General features: G+C 47.3%; 1 pseudogene; it reads right to left on the reverse strand.

Annotated features, from left to right (window-relative positions):
- Positions 1-12,985: 12,985 nt before the first annotated feature.
- On the reverse strand, positions 12,986-16,724 carry LOC146753105 (olfactory receptor 14J1-like; annotated as a pseudogene).
- Between the last annotated feature and the right edge of the window lie 846 nt (positions 16,725-17,570).

Below are 17,570 nucleotides of genomic sequence, written 5' to 3' on the forward strand. Positions count from 1 at the left end.
ATGGCTGTAGGATGAGATCCCTCGTTCCTGATGAAAAATTTATTGACTGGGCTCTCAAAATCATCTTCATAGATTGCCTCTTTCATGCCTAATTCTCTAATATAATTTTGTTAGTCCTCCATAGAGGACCACAGGCTGATGTTTAATGGTATGTCATTCTTATTTGGCCATGTTATATGACACACAGCCATAAATCATTCACTGATCAAATGGCTATTCTCATTATGTTGGACAGAGCATACAGTCTTTGCCTGAGGGCAGGGTGAGTAGTAATGGATGTCAGTTTTGAAATTTCCAGTCCATTCACCACAGCACTTTCTGCCTCCATGTCCCATAACCAGAGCAGCTATGCTGGCATGCTCTCTTGGTTTCTGTCTAAACCACTGTACTATATCCATCAGTTCAGCTGCTGTATTATGGGCAGCAGGGTTTGGGGGGCTGGACACTGGTCAGGGCACTCCCACCAGCCTATCCTGCATTTTTTTTTTTTCATTTTTGGGTTACAATCAGTCAGATCTCAAATAGATCTAGTCCAAATGGAACCTCAAAATCTGACCTTTTAGTGCCTTCATTTACAGAGTCCATTTTATACAGATTTCCTTGTACAGGGTCCCCATGGTCTTCCAGAGAGTTGTTACTGATCTTCTATAGGAGAATGATTGAATTAGGTTTTTTCCCCATCAAAACTGCCACCTGTCTTTCCAGTTTTTCAACACTGTCATTCAATAGCTGATTAGCAACAGCCTGAGCCTCTTCAGTTATGTTCAGACAGTTCAAGGCCATCAGCAGTGGCCATGCCACCATGAACGCAGCTAACTGTCATTCTCAAGTTGTACGTATGTCTTTGCTAAGACCATGGAAATACTCAGTCAGGTGGGCCAGGGACTCATGGACCCTCCCTCCGTCCCACACAGGGCCCCATTTTTCAGTGACAGAAGCAGTGCTGCATTTTGAGGATCCTAGGAATCCCAGGACATGCCCTGACAAAAGGTCATTCAAAGGGGTAGTCTTTCCCCATCCAAACCACCCCATGATATTCACAGAATCACAGAATTGTAGGGGTTGGAAGGGACGTCCAGAGACCACTGAGTCCAGCCCCCCTGCCAAAGCAGGTTCCCTACACCACATCGCACAGCTCGGCATCCAGGCAGGTCTTGAATATCTCCAGAGAAGGAGATTCCACAACCACCCTGGGCAGCCTGTTCCAGTGCTCTGTCACTCTCACCATAAAGAAGTTATTGCACACATTAGTGCAGAATTTCCTATGGTCCAGTTTCTGTCTGTTTCCCCTTGTCCCTCCTCCACACACTGCTGAAAAGAGTCTGGCCTCACCTCTTTGCCCCCCACACCTCAAATATTTATAGACCTGGATCAGGTCCCCTCTCAGCCTTCTTTTCTCAAGGCTAAACAGACCCAGTTCCCTCAGTCTCTCCTCATAGGGGAGATGCTCCAGGCCCTTCACCATCTTTGTGGCCCTCCGCTGGACTCTTTCCAAGAGATCCCTGTCTTTTTTGTACTGGGGAGCCCAGAACTGGACACAATATTCCAGATGAGGCCTCACCAGGGCAGAGTAGAGGGGGAGGATCACCTCCTTCGACCTGCTGGACACGCTCTTTTTAATACACCCCAGGATGCCATTGGCTTTTTTGGCTACAAGGGCACACTGCTGGCTCATGGTCAATCTGTTGTCCACCAGGACGCCCAGGTCCCTCTCAGCAGAGCTCCTCTCTAGCAGGTCTTCCCCCAGCCTGCACCGGTGCATGCAATTATTTCTACCCAGGTGCAAGACTCTACACTTACTTTTGTTAAACCTCATCCGGTTTCTTTCTGCCCAGCTCTCCAGCCTGTCCAGGTCTCGCTGAATGGCAGCACAGCCTTCAGGTGTGTCAGCCAATCCTCCCAACTTCGTGTCATCAGCAAACTTGCTGAGGGTGGTTGTTGATGAAGATGTTGAACAAGACTGGACCCAGCACAGACCCCTGGGTGACGCCGCTAGTTACAGCCCTGCAGCCAGACACTGCACCGCCAACGACAACCCTCTGCACTCTGCCAGTCAGCCAATTCTTGACCCACTTCACTGTCCACTCACCTATCCCATACTTCCTCAACTTTGTTATAAGTATGTCATGGGAGACTGTGTCAGTTATAGAGGTTATAGAGTTCAATTCCTGTAGTCAATTTGGCGGCCCAGGTGGGACCAGCTCTGTTCGCTGCAGGACCAGCTGAGAGGGAGACACTTTTGGCACACCCTGAGATTTCTCTGAAGGACTCCCTTCCTCACCTGATCACTGCAGGGACAGACAAGGACCACCCATAGGTGGACCAGGTATGTGTATGGTAAGTGGAGCCCATATGTCTTGAGGAGACATCCTACACAGTTTACAGCCATACTTGCTGCTCCCAGGGAGGTGAGCTCATGGCTTTGGTTGCCAGCTGGGGTAGGAAGACTCCTTGGGTGAGTTCCTATGAAAAGGAACTGTATGTCATATGAATGGAAACAAGAACAAATACTCTCTCCCAGGTGGTTGGCAATAGGAGGGACCTAGGTTGGTCTCTCCTACGGGTATGGGATATAGTGGATAGCCTGACAAATGGTAGCCTGGGTTCTCCAAGTTGTAATCACGGGGCTTATAGGTTGTATGTTCAATATTATCATCTGCTTTAAGTGTTTGGTACCGTGTGTCAAGCCGACTCTGGGAAAAACATTAACGTTTGCAACTGGTCGACCAGAGTATGAGTGTTATTAAGATTCCAGCTAGAAAACGTTGTCAGCATTGTGTAGTATGAATAAACCACGGTTTTTGATCTAAATGTCAGAGTGAGTGTGGTGTGAGTGAGACACAGAACAGCTGCAGGGTGAGTGCCGAGTCCCGATCCATGTTTCCTTCCTCCTGTGAGGGAAATGGCCAGACACGGACAAAGTGAAAGACTGTGTTGTCTGTCCACTCATGTGTACTTTCTGCTTGTATGTAAGAAGACGGGAGTTTGTACTCTGTAGATTAGTAAGATTGTCCTGAGGAGAGGTGTACATTCCACCTGACCAATGAATGTCAACCCATTTATGTAATACTATGTACTTCTTGTGAGGAAGTGTGTGAGGGAGGAGGTTCAATCAGTGCTGGTTCTGTGGCACAGTGTTTATAACTGAAGAATACAGACTGTATTAAGGAAGTTTATGTGAACTTAAGAACCGTACTGTTTGACAAACTGTTTTGATGGTATAAGAAAGTGTAATTGTTAATGATATATGGAAGTGTACTTGAGGGAATGTGGAAGTGTATCTGAGCATACAAATAGAGGAAGCATTTACAGAGGAAAAAGGCTAAAGTGAGTTTACCTGCACTGACATGAGAGCAACACCCTGCACCGCTGCCCTGTGAGCTGAGCAGAGCAGAGCAGAGACACAGTCCCCGTGTATCAGGTAGTGTTATTCTGCTTACCAAATGAATGAGTTCACTACAGAAGAGGCAAATCTTCCCCTCTGCTCCATTTCTGGCATACTCTGGAGTTCAAGACATTGCAAAGCTATGGCACATCTACTTTCTTTCAATGATGACACCTTAGTGTGCTCTGGGCTCTCATTTCAATTGCATCTATAGAAGTCTAGGGTCATGCCAGCTGACAGGAAGCTGGCAAATGTTGTCTCATTGTAAGGAAGAGCAAGAAAGATGACATGGGCAATTATGGACCTGTCAGTCCAGAGCCTGGTAAAATTATGGAGAAAATGATGGTGGGAGTTATGGAAAAACAGCTGAAGGACAATTCTGTCATTGGTCGTAGCCAACACAAGTTTGTGAGGCGAAGGTCCTGTTTAATTTAAGCTCATTCTGTGACACAGTTATCCGTTTAGTTGACCAAGGGAAGCCAGTTGATGTAATCCTTGAGGATTTCAGTGGAGATTTTGATACTGTTTCTCACAACAACCTTCTAGACAGAATGTTCTGCATATGGCTAGACAGAAACACAATGTGGTGGGTGAGCAGTTGGACAGTAGGTCAGTCCCAAAGGATTATAGTCAGTGGGTTCCATCAGGCTGGTAGATGGTCACTGTTGGGGTCCCCAGGGTTCCATTTTGGGGCCACTTTCCTTTCATGTTTATGCAGATGACTTGAATGCAGGACTAGAAGACGTTCTGAGCAAGTTTGCTGATAAGACCAGATGAGGAGGTGCTGTTGCCTCCACTGAGGGTGGAGAGGACTTGCAGAGAGATGTGGACAAGTCAGAGAAGTGGGTACCAGTTGCTACTCAGCACCAAGTGCATAAAGTATAACAAGAACAAGTGCCTGATTGTGCACCTGGGTAGGGGCAACGCTGGACATACACACTGACTGGATATGGGACACTGGAGAGGAGTCTGACTGGAAAGGGTTGGGGTGCTGGTCAGCATCACACTGAATGTGAGTCAGCAGTGTGCCAAGGCAGCCAGGAAAGACAACAGTCCCCTGGAGTGTATGAAGCAACTTATTGCTAGCTGGGTGAGGAAAAGGATCACCCCTCTCTGCTCTGCATTGCTACTGCCTCACTAGCAGCACTAGGTGCACTTCTGGGCACCGCAGAACATAAAGGACATCAAACTCTGGGAGAATGTGCAAAGGAGGGCACTGGAACTGAGAGATCTGAAGTTCAGAGTTTCACAGGGATTGACTGCTTGTTCAGACTGGGCCCTTCTCACATCCCTTCTCAGATCCTGCAATGAAACATAGGTCTCATATGGGACATGAACCTCACAGCGTCCTTGCACCACATGTAGAGCCTGGGATCTTCTGTCCCCATGTCTTTCATTTAACATCATACAGACCACCAACCCATTGGCCCAGGAAATGCTAGGAGCCAACATGAGATACAGGATCTCTCTACCACTGGTCTTGCAATCAGGGCTTGACCTGTCTGCTTCGTAAGGCAAAGGAGAGGTTTCTTAGCATGCCAGTGCCTTTGCCTGCCTGTAGTCATGGCTTCCAGTTATCTTCACTAACAAGTCCCTTGGGAAGCTTGCTTGGTAATGGCCCTCACTGGGCCCATTAATACTCCAAGAAACTTCACTGTTACTTCTGACTTTGTCTTGTTGAGCACTTTGTGCAAACTTCTCTCTGCACTAGAGGCTGATGAACTCAGCATCAAATGCACCCTGGGACCATTATAACCTAAATAATCTCCTGTGCCTTATGCCATCTTGTTATCTTCTTCAGGTTATCAGAACTTGTTCAGCAAAAAGGAGGGATATCTGGAGAGAGCTTAAAGAATCCATTATAGATTTATTGTCTATTTATTTATAGTTGGGTTTAAAGAAGACATTAAAGCAGCACTGTGCAACTGATACCAATCCAGGTTGTCCCAATGAGTTCTGTACTGTTACTGTGTTGACAAAGGTCCTTCTCAACCTCCATACCCAATTTCTGCTTACAATGGACCTATGGGACTTGCATCACTTTTCTTCACATCAGTCTTCTCCTCTGCATTCATCCGCTCAGTGTTAAAACTGCTTTGCACCAACTCCCACTGGCTTTCCTCAGAGAACCAGCTACACATGGAAAAGGAAAGATTTCTCTTTTTTATCTGGCCAGCAAATGGAAAGAAAGGTGATGCAATTGAATGAACAGTAAAACACAGTGATCAACTGCATGCCATGTTCAAGTTGCATCTATTGAAGTTTGTCGTTCATATGGAATACTTTTAAAAGAAATGATTTATACTGAGGTAGGATAGGATAGATTGAATCACAGTGAAGTAGTTGACAACAGAGGCCATCAGACTCTGGTAGATAGAGAAAATTCCAGTAATCTTCCTGGGATAGATCAGCCAAGTAGTTGAGAGGTATCAACTTAAAACTGAACAGCACTTGTGAGTATTTCACACATTGAGACGGGTTAACACATTCTCACTGATTCTCAGAATTTGGGGAGATGGAACAAATTCCAGTAATCCCCCTGAAAGTCAGAAATCAGACAGATAATTGGGAGGTATCTGACTGAACAAAGAGCAAGGGATGGAGAAATCTGGAGGGCAGTGGGAGTAGTGTGTGCCCAAATGGCCTGCTGAAAACATGCCCTTAACCATGGCCATTTATTTAGGAGAGTTGAAAACACCTGGAGGATGAGACACATCAAATAGGCAGCAGGGAAGAGTAGTGCTGGGCACCGGGCTATAGTCACAGGGCATTTGCAATGGCACCGCTGTCTGTGTCTGTGAACCTGAAGGCATTTGTGTCCAGCGAACACAGTTCTGGAAAACATTGTAGTTTCAGTAAAAGAAAAAAAAGAAAGAAAGAAAAAAAAAGACATCAAATCACCTCAAAGATTCATATATACAACTTAAAATGGAACAAGACTCATGAGAATTTCTCATGTTGAGAAGGGTTAACACATTTTCATTGATTTCCATCTTTGTCTTCAATTATTTGTTTCAGTTTTATTGACATTTATGATGAACTATTAAGCTTACAGCCTCAAAATAAATAAATAAATAAAAAGAGATACATTTGCATCTTGCACATGGCCTGATGCCCCTTTGACCTTCACAGTTCCCACAAGTCCTTCCATGCCGGAGAGTATGAGATCCAGCAGAGCACCTCTCCTCTTTGGTTCCTCTATGGCTTGGTCAAGAAGCTGCCATCTGTGCTCTCCATGGATCTGCTGGATGCCACATGCCCTGCTGTGCTGTCCCTGCCGCAGATAATGGAGTGACAAAGGCCCCCAAATGGGACAAGGGACAGACAACATCAGATTCCCATCTGTCTGCAGAGGGCACCTTCCACTTACTCTCCCTGATCAAGAAGACAGGAAAACACACTGATGGTCTCCTCTGTTTGCCATTTGAATTAGCTCTGACCTGTCTGCTCTTCCATCCTCAGGCAGATCTCAGTGCACTCTCACAGTGGGCAGTCACCTTTCTATGTCTCCTCGCCCATCCATCCTAAAGACTCGGTATCCCCCTTGTGCTACAGTGCAGTTGTGGAAGCCATTAAACTGTGTCCCCATGGTCCAAACAGGAGCTCAAACCAGCAGCTCTACCAATATTTTAAGCTTACTGTTTGTTGGTGTTTGCATTAGTGCAAAACCACAGAAGTAAACATCCTAATTGAAAAGCATCACTGGACATAGCTGGACTGGATAGCTCATCTATGGTATCAGTGTGCAGAAGGTGGCACACAGACATTAGAGCAATTGTGGGTCTTGGAGGTGACTTAGCAACACGGACGCACTTATGGCATCGCTTTCCAGAAGGCCCTGTGCTGCTCTTGCAGCTGCATGTGAATTCACCAGACAGCCGGTGCTATCCCCTCTCTGGCCCTCAGCTGATGCCCAGGAAGGAGCTGTCTATCTCAGGGACTTCCCACACGGTTTACCAGCACTGGCACACATCAGGAGCAGCCCAGGCACCTTGGGCATCACCCAGTGTCTGTGTGTGAGCAACTGCCTCCCTGCTGAAGGACTGAGGACTCAGAGCAGGAGCTCACATGCAGGCAACTCCTTGTGCACTTCTGAGCTGAACCAGAGGAATCCCAGCTCCTGTGGGTGTGTAGGGAGCTGAATCCCATTTCAGCTCCAGGATTTCTGTCAAGGGATGAGACTCCTGCACTGCCTCAGCTGGATCACTGTCCTGCACAGGGAAAGTCCAAACCTCCTGTCCTTGTCTGGGTGCCCTTATTGTTTCATCAAATGAACTCTGGTAGTACTTGCTATATGTTTCCAGTCACTCACTGACCACTGGACATGTGGTGGTTAATTGAGTGGATTTCAAAGCACAGTCATGATGCTGTTGTCTTTCAGGAGCTGTTGGCCATGAGGACCCAGGGATGTGTCAGGGGAGATGAGTGGGAAGGATAAAAATGAGATCATCTGCTGCTTGCTTGTCCAGGCTCCTGGGACACAGGGAGCTCATAAAAGTGGGCAGAGCTGCAGAGAGACAGCTGTGCCCAGGAGCAGCTCTTGTGCACAGCACAGCCTGCAGGTGACAGAAGGAGAGGAGAGAAATTGAAGAGAACTTACAGGATGTGTGTGGTGTGAGCAGGCTGTGAGCTCACTGCAGGAGCATTGCTCACAGACCATGACAAGGTAAGTCTCACAGCTGACCATGAGCTGCTTTTCATAGAGGGTCAACTTAATTTGGGACATCCCATAGCAGATCTGGATGCAGGCACTGCATGTTTCTTTACTGTGTTAAAAGCCTTCTGCTCCAGCTCTGGACTTCCCTGCATCAGAGTCAGAGCACAGCCCTGAGTGCTGCATGTCCCAGCACGGCTGCAGGCTGTGCAGCCGGGGCTGCAGGCGGGTGCCCAGGGCTGTCCTGCAGAGCAGGGTCCCTGCTGTGCCCCAGGGGCTGTGTGCCGGGTATGGGACTCTGCCGCCTGCCAGGCTCAGCACTCAGCCTGCCCGGGGAGCTGCCCAGGGCGCTGCAGGGAGACGTGTTGGGGGAAGGAGCCCCCCGGCAGGGCTTGTGCTGCCACAGCTGCTGCCTGGGGCAGGGGGATCACAGATCCATTGCACAACTCTGTTTTCTAGTGCCCTTGGAAGAGGAGATCCAAGGCAGGGGATTCCCATTTCTTGTTCTGAGGCAAAACGAATTGGAGGCAGAAAGTAGCTGTCGCACTTCTGAGAATTTTGCATCCATCAGTTGCTTTTTTTGTGAACAGTCATACGTTTTGTGCTTCCAGTCTCCCATTTTTTTGAAGGATGGAACCAATTTTAATTATCATCATTTTCTGTAGGTATGAATAATTCACTTTAGCTGCAAACAGGCAGCTTTTTCTAACTGAAGTTGAATGGCACAGAGGCTGCTTTTGGGGCACTAAGTGCAGTTGGGGTAAAGATACGAGACAGGAAACAGATGAAAATATCCAGGGAGACAGGATAAGGTAAGAAAGTAAGAGGAATGGTTAGAGCTCCATATGCTGCTTCTGCCTAAGGAATGCTGAACAAAATGAAATTAAATGCAAGTAATGGTGCTAAATTTGCACTGTTGTAGGAGAATGAAAACATTTAATATTATTGCAGGAGGAGTGTCTCTGAGAATGGTCTGGACTTGTCATTATCTTCTGCACTCTGAGCAGGACTCCAAGCCCAACAACAGCAGATGTCCAACAGCAGCTCCATCAGCGAGTTCCTCCTGCTGCCGTTGGCAGACACGCGGCAGCTGCAGCTCCTGCACTTCTGGCTCTTCCTGGGCATCTACCTGGCTGCCCTCCTGGGCAACGGCCTCATCAGCACAGCCGTAGCCAGCGACCGCCGCCTGCACACCCCCATGTACTTCTTCCTCTTCAACCTGGCCCTCCTCGACCTGGGCTGCATCTCCACCACTCTCCCCAAAGCCATGGCCAACGCCCTCTGGGACACCAGGGCCATCTCCAATGCAGGATGTGCTGCACAGCTCTTTTTCTTCTCCTTCTTCCTCTCAGCAGAGTATTCCCTTCTCACCATCATGTCCTATGACCGCTACGTTGCCATCTGCAAGCCCCTGCACTACGGGACCTTGATGGACAGCAGAGCTTGTGCCACCATGGCAGCAGCTGCCTGGGGCACTGGGGTTCTCAATTCTCTGCTGCACACTGCCAGTACGTTTTCACTGCCTCTCTGCCAAGGCAATGTTGTCAACCAATTTTCTGTGAAATCCCCCAGATCCTCAAGCTCTCCTGCTCAGAATCAAATCTCAGGGAAGTTGTGTTCCTCAATTTTAGTATCGGTTTAGTTTTTGGGTGCTTTGTTTTCATATTTGTGTCCTATGTGCAAATCTTCATGGCCGTGCTGCAAATGCCCTCTGAGCAGGGAAGGCACAAAGCCTTCTCCACGTGCCTCCCTCACCTGGCTGTGGTCTCCCTACTTACCATCACTGGGTTTTATGCCTACCTGAAGCCACCCTCTGTCTCCTCTCCATCCGTGGACCTGATGGTGGCAGTTCTGTACTCAGCTGTGCCACCAGCAGTAAACCCCCTCATCTACAGCATGAGGAACAGGGAGGTCAAGGATGCTGTGAGGAAAGTGATTACCAGATGTTTTTCAAATGCACTGAATTAACTGTCTTTTGGAATTTATGACTTGTAATGCAGCTTTTTACAGAATCGCTTTCTCTCTCATTGTTTGTTTGTTTCATGCTACTTAGTATGTGTAATTTATTCTGCTTATTATTATGTTTTTAAATACTGTAATGTTTTTCACTAAAACTTCATTATTAAAACCAATTCTTATTCAGCCTTTACCTTTGTATTGTAGCCCAGATACACTGTGCATAATGAACCAGGCTCTCTGTGAACCTTAAAAGAATAAAGGACGTGCAGTTACTCTGTCTGTCCTCCTTCTTGTGAGACATTTCTGGAGCTGTCGGGGTCGGATGTTCTCAGAAACACACAATCCAGCAGGAAGCACACAGCTGTTCATCAAACTGTGCGTTGACTTCAGCCTGCAACCGTTTCCAGCTGGTCCCTTGCCCAGTGTTCCCCATAACGCTGACAATGGAGTTTCAAAATATTCTTTTCTTATCTGATCTGACATCCTGCTTACCCAAGCCCCTCTGCAATAGTTAAGCCTTAGATTGTCCCCTTGTTCGAACTCAATCCCCCTTTTCTTAGACTTTGCAAATACTTTTGCTAGATTGCTACATTCTGGGAAAGGGAAGATTTCAAATAACTTCCGCTCTCCACTTTCTGTCTTAGCTTGTGCTTTTTCTATTCTTCACAGCTATTCCCACTGGTTTTACACTGCCGTAATGCACACCTCATTTCAATGTACATTAAAACAAGCAAGATGACTGCAGTAATACAAAGCAACAAAGAGCTGCTTCAGCCACGCAAACTGTGGTAGCCAAGCAGTAAGTTTTTCCCACAATTTGGTAAATCCAAATAAAGTATCATCTATCGATACTTGATGAAGTAGTTTAGTATGTTCCCATATTCCCTGTAGACCAGATTCTCTCTTTTGTTGTTTTAAGAGATGTAGTTAATCCAGTCCACATTGTTGTTAATTGTCACCCACCAGAACAGTGATTCAAACCCTGCAGCAATTGGATTTCTTGCCTTAAATTTATCAGAGAAACCTCTGAGCATTCCCATCAAATCTATATCTATATACAGCATTATCAAATGAGAACCCTAAGCTCCTTTTGTTCCTTCTGGGGGTGTGTGACATCCCCTTCGTGAATGCCAGGGTGGATGGTAGAGCTCGTTGAGCAAGCACACAGGTACCTCCCCAGTAAGATGGGAGAGTGGACTGTAAGATCTTCCCACAGGCCGCAACAGCACCAGAGATCTGCTCTACAGATTCCCAATCTCAAATAGTTTCCTGCTGAATCTTCCATGACATTCAAGGTCTCACTGCATAGGGAGATATTCCCTGTAGTCCTGGTAGCTCTTACACCCTGTCTTGAGAGGCAAACTGTATGGTTACCCGTGGCCATGGGGAATGCAGGAGGGGTTTTGGCATCCACCTCAGGCATTGGAGAGAGCAGTAAAGATAGCGATTTACAGGCTCTGTTTCCCTAAGAGGCTTTCTCCTGATACAGGAGACAAATGGTGGCAGATGAGCAGAAGGTGGATTGCCAAATGGTTTAAGACCCCATCACTTGTGCATGGAACCCACTCTATATTGTACTGGTCAGGACAACAGGGGGAGATGTCTGGGGGAGATGAGCTGTGCAAAAGGAGGTGAGCTTGAACATAGAGCTGCATCTCCCATGGGAATGGTTCCATGGCAGGCTGGGAGCAGGGTGCGGTGGGCGGCACATTGCTGAGTGGCTGCTGACAGAGTACTGCACTGAGATGGGGGCACCTGATGTCTCCTTTCTTGTCAGGAAGAACTAAAAACTCATTGGGGAATGCATTCTGTCCATCTGGCGTAATAGGAAAGTGCAGCATTGTCACATCCACAGGCAGCAGGACACCAGCATCCACAGTTTCTTTCTGACTGACAGCTGAGAATTTGACAGCCTCTACGACCTCATCACCCACCACCGGGAGACGCTGCTGTCATACAACAAACTTGAGATGAGGCTGACAGAGCTGGTGCCTCAGTCCAACCCTTGCAGCAACACAGTCTGGGTGCCATGGGATGGTACAAGAGGGACCATGCCAATTCCCCTGATGATTTTGTAAGCGGTGTATAGGGATATGCTACCAATGGATATAAATCCTCCACAATTCTGTTGATAACCCTTGAATCTTGTAGTATCTGGTAGTTCCTGTACATTTTTCTAATCATGAGGATGGGTGAGTTGTATTTTTGACTCACTCCACCAACATCCAGAGTTTCTGAAAATGATCAATTATTGGCTGGATTTCTTTCCTGTCTTTGAATATGAGGAAGAACTGTTTAATCCAAACTGGCTGAGCTCCCTGCTTTATTCTGAATGCCATTGGTGCTGCAGCCTTAGCCCTTCCTTGAGTTTGCACAACAAACACCCCAGGGTGAACATGATCACTTACTTCATCTGAACTCCCAGTCCCTGCAGGGGTAGTGATCAGTGCAAAACTAAGCAGTTCTATTAACTGTTCTTCTTTTACTTCAGACTCCAGTTTTCCTTTAGACTTTATTTCAACTTCCATTTTTTTCTAGTAATTCTTGCCCTAGCAAAGGCTTTGGTGAATGTGGCATCTACAAACCTTTGTGTATTCCTACCTGTTTACCTAGAATAAATTGTAAAGTCTTAAGAAAGCAAGACTTTTCACTTTGGGGCAATAGTTTCTGCTGCTGTTAAAAAGCCATTTATGCATAGTAAGAAGCACCCATATCCACCAGGAAATAAACCACCTTATCCTGCTTCCCTAGCTACAATTTCACCAGTGGATCTGCTAGGGGAAACTCTGAAATCAGAGAAGGTTCCCTCTCACTTAGCTTGGTAGGATTTCTCCACCAGTGTCCCACTGCAGTTTGCACACTGCTTTCGTTCCAGTTGGGCAGAGAAATCTTGGGGTGAGCTGAAAGTGTTCCCCCTCTCAGCTGGTCCAGCAGCCGAACAGAGCAGGTCCCATCTGGGTCACCAAACTGACTTGTGGAATCAAACTCTGAAACCCAGAGTTAGGTTATAAAGCAAGGATGTGTTTATTCAGATCAGGGTACAAAGGGGAATCACTCCTCCTGTCTTGCACACAAGCATGCAGAATCATTACATATTTCAAAACCAAGCTCATACATATTCAACAAATCTACAGGAACTCATCTACATATTCATAGGCAGTAGATGCATGTTTTTGCTACATGTTCTGCAGTTGCTTCATGCTCTGGACAGCTCCCGCTGTCACTCCACCCCTCATAATGAGCTCTGCAGTCACTCCTGCTACAGGTCCTGTAGCTGTTCCAGGTATTGTGATAAGGAAATGAAACAAATTCCTCCAAAGGGAGGTGAACTGTGCCAGGAGGTTCAGCCCTGTGGTCACTCCAACCCCTCCAAAGAGCCCAGTGGCTGCTCCAATTCAGTCACAGGTCCTGTGGTGATTGCAGCTTTGGCAATGAGCTCTGCAGTTGTTCCAGTTCCTGCAATACACCGACAGCCGCTTCAGCTCCTACAGTGAACCCTGTGGCTGTTAAAACCCCTGCAACAAGTCCTGGACTTGCAAACAGCTTTGCATACGTATTATTATCTGTGCATATATGTTTGCTAATTCATATGTTGTATATATGAGAAAATATTCTAAATATATTATGTATATATAAATACATTTGTCATAATTATTATCATTTTCTTTTTCTCTTTATCTCAACCCATAAACTTTAAACCACAGCACTGCCCTGAGTCCCTTACAGATCTCCTTGGGACTCTTCAATCTGACCTAGTCACGCAGTAAAGAGCACCAAAACATCTCAAAGCATTCTCAGGGAGCAGCTCCTGAAATATATTCCTTACACCAGCATTGGAAGAGGCCTCCAGTTCTCTGGTCCTTCTCTGAAGGGGCCCTGTTGTTATGGCAGTACCAGCAAGGAGACCAGCTCTGACACAGCCGTTCGTATTGCTGGCTACTGACTGCTGTGCCGGAGTGCTGCTGTAGAGACAACTGGACTGTTTTGAGATACATAGGACCTTCAGGCCTGCACAAATGAGAGGACTTCAGAGCATTGTGGTAGTGTAAATAGAGCAGGATTTAAAAGAGCACTATGTTCTGCTGTCTGCGGCTGTACCTCCCTAAGACCCAAAAAAGGTAGCAAGAGAGAAGGGCTAAGGAATAGTCAATTTTGAAAGCTTTTTAGGTATCTTTTAACCTATTCAGGAGATCTGTTTACATGAGCTCTTGGAGTGAGAAAAAAGAAAGTGGGTAGGAAAGAAGTGAAATAATTTGCAAATTTTTTTTCCTACAGATTACTGTACCATTCACAATCAAACAATGATGTATCAATAAAACATAAAGAACCATCACTGGGAACTATGTGAGGAAGATGTGCACATTATTGAAGCTGGAAGAGTGCGTATTGCAACAACTTCCAGAGAGCCTGCTTGATCTCTCTGTTCCTCATGCTGTAGATAATAGGGTTCAGTGTTGAAGGCACTACTGAGTACAAAAGTGCCACCACCAAGTCCATGGATGGGGAGGAGATGGAGGGTGGCTTCAGGTAGGAAAAAATGCCAGAGCTGACAAATAAAGAGACCACAGCCAGGTGAGGGAGGCACGTGGAGAAGGCTTTGTGCCGTCCCTGCTCAGAGGGCATCCTCAGCACAGCCATGAAGATCTGCACATAGGACACAACTATGAAAACAAAGCAACCAAAGCCTAAACTCACACCAAAAAAGATAAACACAACTTCCCTGAGGTAGGATGCTGAGCAGGAGAGCTTGAGGATCTGTGGGATTTCACAGAAAAACTGGTTCACAACATTGCCTTGGCAGAGAGGCAGTGAAAACGTACTGGCAGTGTGCAGCAGGGAATTGAGAACCCCAGTGCCCCAGGCAGCTGCTGCCATGGTGGCACAAGCTCTGCTGTCCATCAAGGTCCCGTAGTGCAGGGGCTTGCAGATGGCAACGTAGCGGTCATAGGACATGATGGTGAGAAGGGAACACTCTGCTGAGGCAAAGAAGACAAAGAAAAAGAGCTGTGCAGCACATCCTGTGTAGGAGATGGCCCTGGTGTCCCAGAGGACATTGGCCATGGCTTTGGGGAGAGTGGTGGAGATGCAGCCCAGGTCGAGGAGGGCCAGGTTGAGGAGGAAGAAGTACATGGGGGTGTGCAGGCGGCGGTCGCAGGCTACGGCTGTGCTGATGAGGCCGTTGCCCAGGAGGGCAGCCAGGTAGATGCCCAGGAAGAGCCAGAAGTGCAGGAGCTGCAGCTGCCGCGTGTCTGCCAACGGCAGCAGGAGGAACTCGCTGATGGAGCTGCTGTTGGGCATCTGCTGTTCCTGAGCTTGGAGTCCTGCTCAGAGTACAGAAGATAATGGCAAGTCCAGACCATTCTCAGAGACATCTTACTGGTATAATATGAAATATTTTCATTCTCCAACAACCGAGTACATTTAGCACCATTACTTGCATTTAATTTCATGTATTTCAGCATTCCTAAAGCAGAAACAGCATATGGAGCTCTGACCTTCCTCTTTTTTTCTTATCCCTCCTCCCTGGATATTTTCATCTGATTAATGTCTCATATCTTTACCCCAGATGCTCTAAGACCCCGAACCCCAGCCACTGGGCTATTCAGTTTCAGTTAGAAAACGCTGCCTGTTTGCAGGATAAGTGAATTATTCATGTCTACAAAAAATAATGAAAATTACAATTGGTTCCAACTTTTGAGAAATAGGAGACTGAAAGCACATCACGTGTGACTGTTCAGAAAACAAGCAATTGATTGACGAAAAATTCTCAAATTTCTGTTAGCTCCGTTTATATTTCTGTTTCAAATCCTATTTGCATCAGAACAGGAAGCAGAAACCTTCTGCCTTGGCTCTCCTCTTGCAAAGGACCTTCACAAACATTCAGTTGTGCAGTGGAGCTGTGATCCCCTGCCCCAGGCAGCAGCTGTGGCAGCACAAGCCCTGCCGGGGGCTCCTTCCCCCCACCCGTCTCCCCGCAGCGCCCTGGGCAGCTCCCCGGGCAGGCTGAGTGCTGAGCCTGGCAGGCGGCAGAGTCCCATACCCGGCACACAGCCCCTGGGGCACAGCAGGGACCCTGCTCTGCAGGACAGCCCTGGGCACCCACCTGCAGCCCTGGTTGCACAGCCTGCAGCCGTGCTGGGACACGCAGCCCTCAGGGCTGTGCTCTGACACTGCAGTATGGAAGCCCTCATCTGGAGCAGAAGGCTTTTTCCACAGTAAATGAATATGGAGTGACTGCAGTCAATTCTGCTATTGGATGTCCCACATTCTGTTAACCCTGTATGAAAAGTAGCTGCATGGTCTGCAGTGAGACTTACCTTGTCATGGTCTGTGAGCAATGCTCCTGCAGTGAGCTCACAGCCTGCTCACACAGTGCACATCCTATAAGCTCTCTCCCATTTCTCTCTTCTTTTTCTGTCACCTGTAGACTGTGCTGTGCACAAGAGCTGCTCCTGGGCACAGCTGTCTCTCTACATCTCTGCCCACGTTTATGAGCTCCCTGTGTCCCTGGAGCCTGGCCCAGCTCAGCAGCAGAGAATGTCAGTTTTATCCTTCCCACTCATCTCCCCTGTGGTGTCCCTGGGTCCTCATGGCCATCAGCTCCTTAAAGACAACAGTATCATAACTGTTCTTTGAAATCTGCTGAGTTATCCACCAGTCATTTCCTGACATCTGCTGAGTCCTACTTGAGAGTGTTTGATAAAACAAAAAGGGCAACCAGACAAGGACAAGGAGGGTTGAGACAACTTTCCTGTGCAGGGCTGTGATCCAGAGGAGGCAGTGCAGGTGCCTCATCCCCAGATGGAAGCCCTGGAGCTGAAATGGGATTCAGCTCCCCACAGACCCACAGGTGCTGGGATTCCTCTGGTTCAGCTCAGATGTGCACAAGGAGTTGTACAGTGATCCTTTAATACCTTCTTTAAACCCAACTATAAATAAACAGATAATAAATGTCTGCTGGATTCTTCCTCCTTATGTTCTCTCCAAATACCTCTCCATTTTGCTGAACAAGTTCTGAAAACCTGAAGAATATCACAGGAAGGCATAAGGCACAAGAGGCTTTTAAGTTTATAATGGGCCCAGGGCGCATTTGATGCTGAGTCCATCAATCTCCAGTGCAGAGAGAAGTTTGCACAAAGTGCTCAGCAAGACAAAGTCAGAAGTAACAGTGAAGTTTCTTGGAGTATTAATGGGCTCACTGAGGGCTATTACCAAGCAAGCTTCCCAAGTGACTTGTTAGAGCAGATAATTGGAAGCCAAGACTACAGGCAGTGAAAGGCACTGGCATGGTGGCTCTGATGCTAAGAAACCCCTCCTTTGCCTTATGAAGCAGACAGGCCAGCATGATTCCCAGACCCTTGGCATGGAGATCCTGTCACTCATGTTGGCTCAGGACCCTTCCTGGGGATGTGGGATGGAGATCTGTATAATGTTAAATGAAAGACATGAGGACAGTGGATTCCAGGCTCAGCATCTATGTCTGCAAGGATGCTGTCAAGTTCATGTCCCATGTGTGCCCTGTGTCTCATAGCAGGATGTGGGATGTAAGAAAGGCCCAGTCTGTACAAGCAA

This window comes from Coturnix japonica, unplaced genomic scaffold (genome assembly GCF_054131305.1).
Source record: "Coturnix japonica strain WE unplaced genomic scaffold, WE-NBRP24 Scf040, whole genome shotgun sequence".
Classification (NCBI taxonomy): domain Eukaryota; kingdom Metazoa; phylum Chordata; class Aves; order Galliformes; family Phasianidae; genus Coturnix; species Coturnix japonica.